Source organism: Bombina bombina, chromosome 9 (assembly GCF_027579735.1).
Source record: "Bombina bombina isolate aBomBom1 chromosome 9, aBomBom1.pri, whole genome shotgun sequence".
Classification (NCBI taxonomy): Eukaryota; Metazoa; Chordata; class Amphibia; order Anura; family Bombinatoridae; genus Bombina; species Bombina bombina.
The window spans coordinates 102,331,810-102,346,684 of record NC_069507.1 but is presented as its reverse complement, the minus strand read 5'-3'; the positions used below and the strand labels follow the sequence as shown (position 1 = coordinate 102,346,684).

Below are 14,875 nucleotides of genomic sequence, written 5' to 3'. Positions count from 1 at the left end.
TAGGGGTTAATAATATTAATATAGCTGGCGGCGGTATAGGGGGATTAGATTAGGGGTTAATAATTTTTATATAGCTGGCGGCGGGGTAGGTAGATTAAATTAGGGGTTAATAATTTTTATATAGGTGGCGGCGGTGTAAGGGGTCAGATTACGGGATAGATAAGGTAGATGGCGGCGGTTTTAGGGGCTCACAGTAGGGGGTTAGTTTATGTAGATGGCGGCGGGGTCCGGGAGCGGCGTTTTAGGGGGTAATAACTTTATTAGGGATTTCGGGGGGGGGGGGGGGGGATCGCGGTTGACAGGGAGATAGACATTGCGCATGCGTTAGGTGTTAGGTTTATTTTAGCAGATCGCGGTTGACAGGGAGATAGACATTGCGCATGCGTTAGGTGTTAGGTTTATTTTAGCAGCCAGTTTAGGAAGTTACGGGGCTCCAATAGTCAGCGTAAGGCTTCTTACGGCTGCTTTTTGTGGCGAGGTGAAAATGGAGTAAGTTTTCTCCATTTTCGCCACGTAAGTCCTTACGCTGCATATTGGATACCAAACTGCGCGGGTTTGGTATACCTGCCTATGGCCCAAAAAACTGCGGGCGACGGCAGAAATATACGCGCGTAACTTCTAGCTTACGCCGTATATAGGATACCAAATCCGCGCAATTATTGGCGTCGCCGGCTTTTGCGGGCGACGATTTTTATCGGATCGACCCCCACAACTCTGAAAGGGGATTTTTAGATATTTTCAGGCAAAAGGTTAATGATTAATTTGCTATTGCATAACTGCCCAAATAAACTTTATATAGACAACCCAAGGAATTGATCTAGGCCTATTTTGGTATTTATCATGCTGGCAGTCAGATAAATGCAATAATTTAGAAAAAAAAAAAGATTATTTTCACAAATGTTGGGGTTCTCACTGACATTATTTACAGAAAACATGTACAATGAAAATTCAAATGATTTAAAAATCTTTTTTAGGGTATCAGACATGCATGAGCTTGTCATTGGTTTTGGTAATTAGAAGGCTGCAAATTGTAGCTGTGAATCCCAGTTCTGAAAGGAGATTTTTTAGATATTTTTTCCAAGGGTCATATAAGGTAATGAATGGCAGCTGTGCATTTACAGTTCTGAAAGGGGATTTTTAGATATGTTTGAGCAAAGGGTCAAAGAGGGCCACTAATTGCAGCTGTGGATCACAGTTCTGAAAGGGTTAATCTCTTTTTTCATGCCACCAGCCATCCGTATTTATGGCAAGCGTGATACATTTTTTAAAATACACAGATTTTGGGATATACAATTTATGTATAACAAGGGTTGCCATTCTTGGAAGAAAATACTAATGCTAATTAACATAAATTTGCATAAATAATTAAACAGCATAACTCAAAAACTAAAGCTGATAGGACTGATTTTAAATGCTCATTTGTTTATAACTAGTATTGATCACACTCAGAAGAAGTTGCACTTTGACAGGGGCTTTCTTTCAATATTTATTCTTTATTTTCTACATTGACATGAACCTTAAAAATACCGGTCATGGGGTCGATCCGATAAAAATCGTCGCCCGCAAAAGCCGGCGACGCCAATATTTGCGCGGGTTTGGTATCACATATACGGCGTAACCTAGAAGTTACGCACGTATATTTCTGCCGTCGCCCGTAGTTTTTTGGGCTATAGGCAGGTATACCAAACCCGCGCAGTTTGGTATCCAATATGCAGCGTAAGGACTTACGTGGCGAAAATGGAGAAAACTTACTCCATTTTCACCTCGCCACAAAAAGCAGCCGTAAGAAGCCTTACGCTGACTATTGGAGACCCGTAACTTCCTAAACTGGCTGCTAAAATAAACCTAACACCTAACGCATGCGCAATGTCTATCTCCCTGTCAACCGCGATCTTCTAAAATAAACCTAACACCTAACGCATGCGCAATGTCTATCTCCCTGTCAACCGCGATCCCCCCCCCGAAATCCCTAATAAAGTTATTAACCCCTAAACCGCCGCTCCCGGACCCCGCCGCCATCTACATAAACTAACCCCCTACTGTGAGCCCCTAAAACCGCCACCATCTACCTTATCTATCCCCTAATCTGACCCCTTACACCGCCGCCACCTATATAAAAATTATTAACCCCTAATCTAATCCCCCTATACCGCCGCCAGCTATATTAATATTATTAACCCCTAATGTAAGCCCCTTACACCCCCGCCATCTCTATTAAAATGATTAACCCCTAATTTAATCTACCTACCCCGCCGCCAGCTATATTATCTATATTAACCCTAACTATATTATAGTTAATATAGGTATTACATTATATATATTAACTATATTAACCCTAATTAAATTAGGGTTAATATAGTTAATATAGTTACTATAGTATTTATATTAACTATATTAACTCTATATAACCCTAACACCCCTAACTAAATGTATATTAAATTAATCTAATTCATTTATAAACTAAAATATTCCTATTTAAATCTAAATAATTACCTATAAAATAAACCCTAAGATAGCTACAATATAATTAATAATTACATTGTAGCTATGTTAGGGTTAATATTTATTTTACAGGTAAATTGTTAATTATTTTAACTAGGTATAATAGATATTAAATAGTTATTAACTATTTAATATCTACCTAGTTAAAATAATTACCCAATTACCTGTAAAATAAATCCTAACCTAAGTTACAAATACACCTACACTATCAATAAATTTAATAAACTACAAACATCTATCTAAAAATACAATTAAATTAACTAAACTAAATTACAAAAAAAACCAAACACTAAATTACAAAAAATAAAAAAAAGATTACAAGATTTTTAAGCTAATTACACCTATTCTAAGCCCCCTAATAAAATAATAAACCCCCAAAATAAAAAAAATTCCCTGCCCTATTCTAAATTAAACAAATTTCAAAGCTCTTTACCTTACCAGCCCTTAAAAGGGCCTTTTGTGGGGCATGCCCCAAAGAATTCAGCTCTTTTGCATACAAATACAATCCCCCCCCCCCATTACAACCCACCACCCACATACCCCTATTCTAAAACCACCCAAACCCCCCTTAAAAAAGCCTAACACTACCCCCCTGAAGATCTCCCTACCTTGTCTTCACCACACCGGGCCGAACTCCTGATCTGATCCGGGCGATGTCTTCCTCCAAGCGGCAAAGAAGAATTCTTCCTCCGGCGATGTCTTCCTCCAAGCGGCAAAGAAGAATTCTTCCTCCGGCGACGTCTTCCTCCAAGCGGCAGCAAAGTCTTCATTCTTCCGGCGGCATCTTCAATCTTCTTTCTTCGCTCCGCCGCCGCGGAGCATCCATCCCGGCCGACTGCTGTACTACGAATGAGGTACCTTTAAATGACGTCATCCAAGATGGCGTCCGCCGAATTCCGATTGGCTGATAGGATTCTATCAGCCAATCGGAATTAAGTTAGAAAAATCTGATTGGCTGATTGAATCAGCCAATCAGATTCAAGTTCAATCCGATTAGCTGATCCGAACAGCCAATCAGATTGAGCTCGCATTCTATTGGCTGATCGGAACAGCCAATAGAATGCGAGCTCAATCTGATTGGCTGATTGGATCAGCCAATCGGATTGAACTTGAATCTGATTGGCTGATTCAATCAGCCAATCAGATTTTTCTAACTTAATTCCGATTGGCTGATAGAATCCTATCAGCCAATCGGAATTCGGCGGACGCCATCTTGGATGACGTCATTTAAAGGTACCTCATTCGTAGTACAGCAGTCGGCCGGGATGGATGCTCCGCGGCGGCGGAGCGAAGAAAGAAGATTGAAGATGCCGCCGGAAGAATGAAGACTTTGCTGCCGCTTGGAGGAAGACGTCGCCGGAGGAAGAATTCTTCTTTGCCGCTTGGAGGAAGACATCGCCGGAGGAAGAATTCTTCTTTGCCGCTTGGAGGAAGACATCGCCCGGATCGGATCAGGAGTTCGGCCCGGTGTGGTGAAGACAAGGTAGGGAGATCTTCAGGGGGGTAGTGTTAGGCTTTTTTAAGGGGGGTTTGGGTGGTTTTAGAATAGGGGTATGTGGGTGGTGGGTTGTAATGGGGGGGGGGATTGTATTTGTATGCAAAAGAGCTGAATTCTTTGGGGCATGCCCCACAAAAGGCCCTTTTAAGGGCTGGTAAGGTAAAGAGCTTTGAAATTTGTTTAATTTAGAATAGGGCAGGGAATTTTTTTTATTTTGGGGGTTTATTATTTTATTAGGGGGCTTAGAATAGGTGTAATTAGCTTAAAAATCTTGTAATCTTTTTTTATTTTTTGTAATTTAGTGTTTGTTTTTTTTTGTAATTTAGTTTAGTTAATTTAATTGTATTTTTAGATAGATGTTTGTAGTTTATTAAATTTATTGATAGTGTAGGTGTATTTGTAACTTAGGTTAGGATTTATTTTACAGGTAATTGGGTAATTATTTTAACTAGGTAGATATTAAATAGTTAATAACTATTTAATATCTATTATACCTAGTTAAAATAATTAACAATTTACCTGTAAAATAAATATTAACCCTAACATAGCTACAATGTAATTATTAATTATATTGTAGCTATCTTAGGGTTTATTTTATAGGTAAGTATTTAGATTTAAATAGGAATATTTTAGTTTATAAATGAATTAGATTAATTTAATATAAATTTAGTTAGGGGTGTTAGGGTTAGATAGAGTTAATATAGTTAATATAAATACTATAGTAACTATATTAACTATATTAACCCTAATATAATTAGAGTTAATATAGTTAATATATATAATGTAATACCTATATTAACTATAATATAGTTAGGGTTAATATAGATAATATAGCTGGCGGCGGGGTAGGTAGATTAAATTAGGGGTTAATCATTTTAATAGAGATGGCGGCGGTGTAAGGGGCTCACGTTAGGGGGTTATAGATATAATATAGCTGGCGGCGGGGTACGGGAGCGGCGGTTTAGGGGTTAATAACTTTATTAGGTTGCGGCGGGGTACGGGAGCGGCGGTTTAGGGGTTAATAGCTTTTGTATTGTTAGGATAGTGAGGGGGGATAGCGGATAGAGGGTTAGACGTGTCGGGCTATGTTAGGGAGGCGTGTTAGACTTGTCGGGCTATGTTAGGGAGGCGTGTTAGACAGTGCGGGTGTTTTAGACTTTAGTCAGGTTTTATAGGCGCCGGCAGTTTCTAACGTGCCGCAAGTCACTGGCGACGCCAGAAATTTGTACTTGCGCAGATTTCTGGACATCGCTGGTTTGTCAGACTTACGGCACGTTAGCATCTGACGGCGACTTATATGGGATAGCTCGAGTTGCGAGCTGAAACTGCGGGCGACGCCGGTTCCCTCGCTTGCGCTGCAAACTGCGATCTATATCGGATCGCGCCCCGTGTCGGTAAAATACCGGCTGGGTGGCAACCCTATGTATAGCCAGCATTTTCACCAGTATTTTTTAACTGTATGGTAAATTTAAAAGCAATTTTTGATGCATAAACCAGGTTTTGATGGGCATGTCATACAGTGAAAACGTGAGTCTTTCCTCACTCCATTTTTTGTGCAAACTCTGCAGCATTTTTGGGAACAGGCCTTCCTTGCTGTAGGGGGGATATTACTGGGGAAATGTCTGCCAGTTAAAGGGACACTATACCCAAACATTTTCTTTCATGATTAAGGTAGATAATACAATTTTAAACAACATTCCAATTTACTTCTATTACCTAATTTGCTTTATTCTTTAGATATACTTTAATGAAGAAATAGCAATGCACACAGTGAACCAATCACAGGAGGCATCTATGAGCAGCTACTAAGCATATCTAGATATGCTTTTCAGCAAAGAATATCAAGAGAATGAAGCAAAATAGATAATAGAAGAAAATTAGAAAGTTGTTTATAATTGTATGCTCTTTCTAAATCATGAAAGAAAAAAATTGGGTTTCATGTCCTGGTTTTCACACTGAAAGTTTTGGGAAGTTTCACTATTTTCAAATAAAAGGTTTGCAATCACCTCTATTTGTTAATTTAGGAAAGCTTGTTGCGAGATGCACAGGTTTTGTACAAGATGTAAGAATTAAAATGTGTCATCTTAATCATATAGACAGCAAGCGTTTTATACCAGGTTTTGTTTTTTCTTGAGGCAAGATAGAAACATAGAAACATAGATATTGATGGCAGATAAGAGCCATAGGCCCAGCAAGTCTGCCCGACCTTACCTAACAGTATAAACTTATCTAGTTCGTAGGATAGCCCTATGCTTGTCCCATGCATTTTTAAAGTCCCCCACAGTGTTTGTTGCTACTACCTCTTGAGGAAGTTTATTCCATAAATCAATCACTCTTTCTGTAAAGAAGTGCTTCCTCAAATTACTCCTGAATCTACTACCCTTTAGCTTGAGCTTGAGCTCAATAAGGCTTCATTATCTGGCCAGGGGGGTCTACTCCACCCTTGTATTTGTTGTAGTCTACAATGCAAACTGTGTGGGGGTTTTGTAACTAAATTTAACTGCTAGGAGTTCTTCACTCCATAGCACTGCTGTGTTTCCTGCCTTTAGATTCTTGGAGACTAATTGCTGTGGGAACACTTTACATTTTTTTTTCAAATTGTTCCACAGGCTGCGGTGTCAAGGCAAAATACGTTTTTGAAAAGGGGGATACTAGTATAATAATTATCAACATAAAGATGATACCAATGTCCTAACAAGGGATGAATGAGGTCCCAGACAATTTTCTCACTTGTTGTAAGGTAAGGTGGGCAGCTAGGTGGATCTAATTAACCGTCTTTCCTTTAATATACTCTAAAAAATTTGTATGTAGCCTGTAGAACTCTCACACAGTTTATAGAATCTAATACCATAATGTGCTCTTTAGTTTGAAAAGCATTAGGGACTCGTCAATACAAATATTTTTAGATAGGGTATATACTTTAGCAAATAATTTGTTAAAATAATCAATTAGTAATTTTATATAATCTGTCATAATTTGGGTCAGTAAAAGTTAGAGTCTGTGGCCTCTAGATATCAATGTCTGTCGGACCTGATCCGACAGTGCGGATCAGGTCCGACAGACATCGCTGAATACGGCGAGCAATACGCTCGCCGTATTCAGCATTGCACCAGCAGCACGCCGCCCCCTGCAGACTCGCGGCCAATGGGCCGCCAGCAGGGAGGTGTCAATCAACCCGATTGTACTCGATCAGGTTGATTTCCGGAGGTGTCTGTCCGCCTGCTCAGAGCAGGCGGACATGTTATGGAGCAGCGGTCTTTGTGACCGCTGCTTCATAACTGCTGTTTCTGGCGAGTCTGAAGACTCGCCAGAAACACGAGGCATCAAGCTCCATTCGGAGCTTGATACATATGCCCCTGTGTTATCTGTAAAGTGGAGGAAACTGTTTAAGATTTCATACCTTGATCTTGGCATTACTGCTGGGAACAGAAGTGTTGAAAATACAGGGTGGGTAGACTTATACAATTTGATGCTTGGCTTGTGTATGATGCCAATAATAAGAGAGTTCCCCAAATTGTTTTAACTCTGCAATAGTTGTTGAGAACCAATTATAGTTTTTAAAATATGTAGGGGATTTCTGGGCCAAGCACTGGTTTGCGTAATGGTTAGTCTGGCAAGCCATTTCTTCCAAAATAACATCTGAAAAATATTTTGAAGAAGTCTGCTGGATTGAAATGATGCCTGCATTGATACCAGCAGAATTAGTAAAATCAGGAAATTCAGGGTTATAAAAATGAGGGGTATTCCAAATTAAATTGTTCTTGTGGAGATTTGGCCTTTGTTTTTTGGGGGGGAATATGAGGCTTGACATCAGTGTCACTGTTCTATGATGGTATTGTGATTCAGAGGGGTCAAGATCAGAGTCTGTATCATTTACAATTTCGTTTGCCTCCTTAACATTGTAAAATCCTCTTGCCATTTAGCCAAATCTAAGGTATATATCTTGCTGCAAGAAAACCCAAAATCTTGTAGTATAATATAACAGATTTTTTTTTTACAAAGCTTATTTTTTGTTTATTATTTTTTGCTTCCCTTAGTGGGTCACCCAATTACTGACTGATAACAGGAAACGTTAGCGTCAGTGGGATTCCCACTGGTCAGCAAAAAATAAAAAGATAAAAAAGTAATAAATCTATAGGTGGCAATTTTTTGGGGAAAGAATATATGGTATTTACAGTATATAGTATATGGCAATATATATAGATGGAAGCAATTATCAATACAGTATATACTGTTATATAAAAAATAAAATAATAAAATAGCTTTGAAAAAAAAATAATAAAAAAAATATATATATCGGAAAAAAATAAATTAGCTTTGAAAAAAGCTGTTGGTTTAGTGATGGGTTGTCAAATTTGTCAATAGCTTTCAGAAAAGCTTTTCTGCTACAAAGTAATGATCCTGCCTGACTGGAAGCAAAATTGCAACTGAGCAGTTGTCAGGCAGGAATAGTTACTTTATTTTTCATTTTTGTTACATTTTAGCCCATGTGATCACTGCAATACCTATTGCAGTGATCACATGACAAGTAAACACTATTACTGGTTTCTTGTGTTGCTATACACACCCCCTGCCCAGAAACATATACGTTTATATATATACTGGTCTGAGGAAGGGGAGATTATCCTCGAAACGTCATCAGAATGAATGAAGTTTGTCTGAAACCCAGCGAGTGCGGTCTGTAAACTTTCTATACATATTATATATTTATATATATTTATTTTTTTCCTTTTTTGCTCCATCTCCCCCTCCCCACCTACCCCTGTATATTCATGGGGTCACCCTCCGCATTATATTTATTTAGATTGTGTATGCACCCCTCTCTCTTCACACCAACTGTGCCATAGTGAAGGGTCAACCCTCCCCCTATATTTATTTATATTGCATGGGCCCCTCTCCCTTCAAACCCACTATGCCATAGTGAAGGTCTCCCTCCCCCTATATTTATATTTGGCAGCATAGCCCCAATCGTCCAGATCCCTCCCTCATCAGTGTAGGGTCACACCCTATCCAAACAATTGTCCACAGTGTATAACCCCTCCCACTCCCCTACTAAGCTGGGAAGACCACTCGCCTTCCACCAGTACCAGAATGATCGTTACAGACAGTGACACACACAGTGTCATTGTCTGTAACGATCAGACACCTTACTTCATATGAAACTGGAGCAACGACCGTGCTCTGGTTCCATATGATGCCATATGAGTTTAGGAACTCCAGCCATGGAGTTTCCTGCAGCTCGGACATATATAAATATATATACCCACCCCAGAAGGTGCCTCATATGTACATCACAGGGTACTCACATAGTCCTGCAGCACTCAGATGCAGTGTACAAGCTCACTGATGGGCACTTTCATTGCAAACGCTAAATTATATAAATAATTACCGTTTCATTTTGTTATACATTTCTCCGTTCCTCAGCCCGCAACGCATAGTCTATTTCTGTGTAAAATGACAAAAAAATAAAAAGTATGTACATGTAGTGGTCCAGATGCCTACCTAGGTATCTCTTCAATACAGAATATCATGGGAATGAAGCAAATTTGATAATAGAAGTAAATTGGAAATGTTTTTTTTTAAATGGTTTGCTCTGTCTGAATCACAAAAGAAAATTTGTGGGTTTCAGATCCCTTTAAAATATGACAAAACAGATGATGTAATATGAGAACTGCACACCAACAATCCAATGCCAGTGCTTATTTGATTGATTGATACCGTATGGGGCATGGTTTCAGCTATTTAGAGGTGTCCTTGTTAGCTTATTTCATATAGCCTTAAAACTTTACTACAGGTAGCCCTCAGTTTACGCCGGGGTTAGGTTCCAGAAGGAATGGTTGTAAAGTGAAACCGTTGTAAATTGAAACCCAGTTTATAATGTAAGTCAATGGGAAGTGAGGGAGTTAGGTTCCAGGCCCCTCTCAAAATTGGCATAAGTAACACCTAATACATTATTTTTAAAGCTTTGAAATGAAGACTTTAAACGCTGAACAGCATTATAAACCTAATAAAATAATCACACAACACAGAATATATAATTAAACTAAGTTAAATGAACAAAAACATTTGCTAAACAGCATTATAAACCTAATAAAATAATAACACAACACAGACTTTACTTGCATTTTCCTGCAAACAGTTCTATCTATGCATTCCAATCTTGACTGATTTATAGACAGGAAGATCGTGTTCCTTTGCAAGCTGTTCGATAGCTCAGGTCTGGTTAAACTAATTAATTTCAGCTTGCTTTGCTTGCATATCTTTGCTGCAGCACAAGCGGACAGCTCCACCTACTGGCTATTTTAATCAATGCACTGCTTCTCAGTGCTTTTCAATAGCAGTCACATGACTGAAAAAAAGGCTGTTATTCTGAAACGGTGCAAATTGAACCGTTGTAAATCGAGGGCCACCTGTATTATATTGCTATTTTATGTGAATAAAGAAACACTTTCTTTGGATTTCTGCTGTGCAGTCCTCTTTGCATATTATGTTCCTTTTTTTCTTTTTTTGTGGCCAAGTATACACATTGATTTGCCAAAGCAATTTACATGTATAAGCAGCAATGAACCAATAAATATTGTTAACTAATGCAACGTATTCTGAAACTGTAGCTAATTAAAAAAGCATATCTACTCAAATATCCCAAGAGTAGATAAAGGTATATATTACATACTATATAGATATATCTAATTACTAGGGCCCCTATTTAACAAAGGTCTGTCAGACCTGATCCGACAGTGCGAATCAGGTCCAACAGACCTCGCTGAATGCGGAGAAAGCAATACGCTCTCTGTATTCAGCATTGCACCAGCAGTTCTTGTGAGCTGCTGGTGCAACGCCGCCCCCTTCAGATTCGCGGCCAACCGTGGGAGGGGTGTCATTCAACCCAATCGTACTTGATCGGGTTGAATTGCGGCGATGAGTTACCCGATTGGCCTACACGGGTCAGGTGATTACCCAAGAAATAACGATACCATTGTTTTATTGGGTTGTGCAGAATATATGATTCGTTATCAAAAATCATGTGTAAGACTTTACTGGTATAACACGCTTGCCAGTCTCGTTTTGAGGACTTGAACTGATACACAGCCAATGAAACTTTCATTCATACCTCTTGAGAAAGTCAGGTCGTAGCCTGAAGAAACGCGTAGAGGCTCTCTCTTCACCTCCACCTTGTTCCTGTGGCACCGATGTTCCAGTTTGAGTATCCCCCGGTTCAGCGAGTCTTCCTGTGGCTTTCCGGAAGTCGGATCAAGTACAGAGCTGACGGGGCGACGGACAACACACCCACGATAGCCGGTGCAACATACTAGGATTTGGTGACTGTGCATATTATCTGTTTTAACATTGTGTGTGTTAAATTTTTAGCGCTCTGTGTGCTTTATTTATTAAACGGTGTTACACTTAGAGTGGTATGCGCTCTTTGTTCTTTTTCGTTCTACAGTTCTACATATGAGCAGGAGCACAGCCCTGTGCCTTACATCCGAGCAGCATCCACACGTTCTATCGCAGCTGGGAAGTATTTTTACCCCCTTTTTTTGCTTTATGCCATCTATTGCACATATTTGATTGTCTAGCAGCACTTTGAACTATTTGCCTATGGATTATTATATACAGCATTTAGAAATCATCTATTTGCGTGTATCAACACTATTGATGTATTTTGGATTGTTTATAATAGCCTAGCCAGAGCTGAGAAGCGCAGCTTTATTTTGTACTTTTTCATTATTAAATACTGTGCAAAGTCTTTTTATTTGTACATTTTCTGAGGTAGCAGCTTCTACAAAGCATGTACAAGAGTTTACAGTGTATATGTATATAAGTCTGCGATTGGTTGATGTCTGTCACATGATACATGGGGCTGGCAAACTAATATTCATTTTGACATTTGAGAAAGAATCTACTGCTCATTTAAGATTTGGGGGCCGATTTATTATGCAGACTCCCCGGAAACATAAGTTAAGAAGCAGCGGTCATAAGACCGCTGCTTCTTAACTCGTCCGCCACCTCTGAGATGGCGGACAGCAATCATTCTGATCAGATACGATCGGGATGATTGACACCCCCTGCTAGCAGCCGATTGGCAACGAATGTGCAGGGGCGGCATTGCACAAGCATTTCACTAGAAATGTTTGTGCAATTATAAATGCCGACAGCGTATGCTATCGGCATTTATCGATGTGCTGCGGACATGAACTGCTACAGTGGATCATGTCCGCACGCACAATGTTAAATAGGCCCCTTAGAGTAAATGCTATTGTATTGTCTTTTTATTATGCACTTGTTAATTGTGCAAATTCTATATACTATTTTAAGTGACATTTTTCAAAAAGGCTATTCCAGAATTGACAAAGTCATATCAGCAATAGATATAGAAAGTGAGAATCCCCAATTCTTACAAAATGCTTCAATGGGACCAATTATTAATGTTACAGATTAAAGTGACTGTAAATCCTAGCGTTTGTGAAACTTTTAGTCATGGGGGCCTATCTATCAAAGCATCAATCTCATTGCATTCACCGGCATCAATAAGCTCGCCAGACATTGTCAGACATTGCTGCCGCAGATCTGAATAAAATCCCCTTCTTTATTAAAAAACCCGTCAAAAACATGTCAAAAACATGCGCACCAAGTACAGGGCGATGAGCATCGGACTGTTGTTAACTAACAGTCATCGATTATGTCGTAATTCGGGTTTTTCCTAACTTTATTTATACCAATTTACTAAACTCCGCCACTATACTAATATGATTAACCCCTATTTCGCCACTCCCCGACTCCACGACATCTAGGGGCTCATCTTCAATGCAGTCACCGCCGTAAACTGAGCTTGAATGCAAGGGACGCGATTCAAGATGGCATCCCTTGCATTCCTATTGGCTGATTTGAGTGTTAAATTCAAATTAGCCAATAGGATGAGAGCTACTGAAATTCTATTGGCTGATTTGAACAGCCAATAGAATTTTATAAGCTCTCATCCTATTGGCTATTTTGAACACCCAATAGAATTTCAGAAGCTCGCCTCCTATTGGCTGATTTGAATTTAACACTCAAATCAGCCAATAGGAATGCAAGGGACACCATGTTGAATCACGTCCCTTGCATTCAAGCTCAGTTTACGGCAGCGACCGTATTGAAGAGAAGCTCCGCGTCGGACATCTTCAGGATGGACCCGCCCTGCGCCTCCGGGATGAAGATAGAAGACGCCGCCTGAATGGATGAAGACTTTGCCGGATGGATGAAGACATCGCCGCATGGATGAAGACTTCTCCGCCTGGATGTCAGGACTTCAGAACTGTAAGTGGATCATCGTGGGTTAGTGTTAGGCTTTTTTAAACTTTTTTTGTGTGGGTTTAATTTTTAGTTTAGGGATTTGGGCTTTATGCAAAAGAGCTAAATGTCCTTTTAAGGGCAATGCAAAAGAGCTGACTGCCCTTTTAAGGGCAATGCCAATACAAATGCCCTTTTCAGGGCAATGGGTAGCTTAGGTTTTTTTAGAGTTAGGGTTTTTATTTTGTGGGGTTGGTTGGGTGGTGGGTTTTACTTGTGGGCGTCTTTGTATTTTTTTCCAGGTAATAGAGCTGTTAAACTTAGGGCAATGCCCTGCAAAAGGTCCTATGGCTAGCCTAAGGGCTATTGGTAGTTTATTGTAGGCTAGGTTTTTTTTATTTTGGGGGACTTTTTTATTTTGATAGGGCTATTAGATTAGGGGGTATATTTATCAAGCCGTCAACCGCAAAGACGCTGGAATTCCACAGCGTAATTGTGGCGAGCTTGATTCGATCAAGTTATCAAAGCCTACAGACCGGCAAAAGTTGAAATCTGTGACAGAACATACGATCTGCCGGTCTCAATCCGACACAGATCGATGCTTACGTCATTACAGATGTTCCGAATACACATTCGGCACTATTTGACACTTTTTCAAATGTCATCAAATAGTTAACCGGTACGCTTGTGGCTATTCCGGCCCGGCGTACCTGGTTTTCAATCCGCCACCCTGGAGGCCGCGGATGCCATAGGAATCAATGGGAGTCTGAAAGCTTATGTTCGATGCTGCCAGGTATCCCATTGATTTATATGGTAGAAAACCAGTAAAGTTTACACCTAACACCCTAACATAAGCCCCAAGTCTAAACACCCCTAATCTGCCGCCTCAACCCCACCGCAACTAAATAAATGTATTAACCCCTATTCTGCCGCTCCCGGACCCCGCTGCAACCTAAATAAAGTTATTAACCCCTATTCTGCCACTCCCGGACCCCACCACAACTAAATAAAAGTATTAACCCCTTTTCCGCCTCTCCCGGACCCCACCGCAACTAAATAAACATATTAACCCCTAAACCCCTGGCCTCCCACATCACTACCACTAACTAAACCTATTAACCCCTAAACTGCCAGCCCCCCACATCGCTATAAGCTAAATTAAGCTATTAACCCCTAAGCCTAACAACCCGCTAACTTTAAATTAAAATTACAACATCCCTATCAAATAATAATTTAAAACTTACCTGTAGAATTAAATTAAACTATATTAAACTATTAATTAACCTACCCTAACTATTATACTAAAATTACAAGATCCAGTTTACGGCGGAGACCGTATTGAAGAGGAGCTCCTCGCCGGATGTCTTCAGGATGAACCCGCTCCGCGCCAGATGAAGATAGAAGAGGCCGCCCGGATGAAGACTTCTTGCCACCCGGATGAAGACTTCTTGCCGGCTGGATGGATCCTTCAAGCGGAACTTCAAGAACTGTAAGTGGATTGTCGGGGGTTAGTGTTAGGTTTAATTAAGGGCTTTTTGGGTGGGTTTTATTTTTAGAGTAGGGTCTGGGCAGTAAAAGAGCACAATGCCCATACAAATGCCCTTT

At 39.9% G+C, this 14,875-nt stretch overlaps 1 protein-coding gene across 3 annotated transcripts in view; it reads left to right on the top strand.

Moving 5' to 3' along the window:
• Window positions 1-14,875, top strand: part of SLC43A3 (solute carrier family 43 member 3) — a 184,435-nt gene that overhangs the window by 5,388 nt on the left and 164,172 nt on the right. For 2 of the 3 annotated variants that reach the window (XM_053692278.1, XM_053692279.1), the window contains exon 2: window positions 6,610-6,740. The exons of the other annotated variant lie outside the window; for it this stretch is intronic. The gene's annotated coding sequence lies outside the window, so the exon portion shown is untranslated. The remainder of the gene's footprint in view (window positions 1-6,609; window positions 6,741-14,875) is intronic. 3 annotated transcript variants of the gene reach the window in all.